Source organism: Acanthisitta chloris, unplaced genomic scaffold (assembly GCF_000695815.1).
Source record: "Acanthisitta chloris isolate BGI_N310 unplaced genomic scaffold, ASM69581v1 scaffold28336, whole genome shotgun sequence".
Taxonomy (NCBI): domain Eukaryota; kingdom Metazoa; phylum Chordata; class Aves; order Passeriformes; family Acanthisittidae; genus Acanthisitta; species Acanthisitta chloris.
The window spans coordinates 1-1,887 of NW_008676974.1; positions in this window are offsets into that span (position 1 = coordinate 1).

Consider the following 1,887-nt stretch of genomic DNA (forward strand, 5'->3'; position numbering starts at 1 on the left):
GGGGCTGGGGCGGAGCGCTGCCCGCGGGGCTGTCCCGTGCTGTCCCGCTGGAGCTGTCCCTTCAGCACCGCCGAGCCGCGGCCAGCGGGACAGCTCGCTCTGCGCCTCCTCTGTGCCCTCGGAACGCAGACTCTGAATACCACCGGAATGCTGAGTGTCGGGAGTTGGGGGCCGGTCAGTCGCCCTGGCGTCGTGGCTTACATGCTTGCTCCTTTTCAGTCTTTTCCTTTTTGTCATTACAATCTTGTTCTAAAATTTCAGTGTTTCTGGTCAGACTCTACTCCTTATATTCTAGTAACCTTCATCTCTTGAGCAGTTGAATGTCAAGGCTGCTACTGTCGGAGTGAGACCTTCTTGGTTGTACAAATCCTTGAAGCTCAGAGTGTTACCCAAAAGATGTATTAACTGTTCCAGAAACATAATTTTTTCTGTGTTCTGGACTGGAAGGGACTTTTCTCCTTTTAGAAGACTTGGTCCATCTTCTATCTTGTTTCCTGTTAATCTGTTGTTCATGGAACACTAGGAAAATGAGCACAGGGAAGATAGAACTCATGCATCAAACAAAAACAAAAAACAACCCCAAAACAAAACAACAAGCCTGCAGCGGTGGACCGAAGCGTTTGTATTAGCTCCATACAGTTTTGGGACAAAGTCTTGTACTATAGTACAAGAAATAATTTACTTAGTGTGATCTGATCTGATCCCTTACCGGCTTAACTTGTTTCTATTGGACAGAGCAGGGGAATCATGTCAGATTTGGCATTTTGAATGCAGGAAAGTATTGAAAGTCTTGGTGCCTTTGTACTTTCTGCTTGTATCTTTGTATCATTGTGGTATTCTTCCTTCAAAACATTTTAAAATTTCATTGACTATAATTGATAACCACCAAAATATCAGGCAGAATAGCATCAATCGTCTATCACCAGTGGACTGCCACTGCTGTAAATTCATCTGTGTCAACATGTTTCAGCAGTCAGTATGTGAGTTTTCCATTCTACATTAGTCAGTATTGGATGAGTTCTTTTGGCCACCAGTGAGTATAAACAAGGTTTAGTGTACAGTTGTACAGGATACATTTTCTTACCTCTTCTGTACAGATGCAATTTGTGTGCTGAATTAAGACATCTGTATCTGTAGACTTTTGCTATACAAAGCCAAGTAGCCACCAGTTACTGTGTCAGCCTGTAAAGTGTAGCTGTGAATGCATGGGAATAGGAAGTTTCTGTAATAAAAATGCAGTAGGCATTAATCAAAAAATGTCTTTTTACTGCTAGCTCTGCATAGTGAGTGTGTGGTCTGATCCATCTGTTTGTCACACTATTGTCAGTAGTGTCAGAGTTGGTTAACAGATCTCTTGTGGGGAACAGATCTGCAAAGCTTCTAGAGGTGTGGAAGAATTAGTGTGATTTGGGAAGGACCAAAAGATTGTTGTGGCAAGAAACATTCAAATAAGGGACAAATGAAGGAGCAGATGCATTTTGTGTTGAGTTTTAGCTATCTCACGTTTAAGCACTGTATAGTGAACACAGTGAAGATTAGTTTGTATGTTCTTTTGTTTTTTGGAATCTCGTACTGTCAGAGTTCATCCTTATGGAGGGTGGGGTTGTAAGAGTTTAAGTGTGGTAAGAGGAGGCTATTTTATTAGATGTGTCATTCGTCACTACTTATAGCAAGTACTTCATACAGGTTTTATGATACTGCAAGATCTGTTTTACCACCCTATTGGGCAATAAAAGGTTATCAGAAGGGACTACTGCTTCCATTTGTATTGTTTTGGAGTGAAAATTGGCCCTTCCTCCGAGGGTAAGGGTGAGATTGGGCAACATGGATCTTCAGCTAATGTATAGGCTGTGTAGTTGCTAAATGTTTACATCTTTTTTTGTCTCT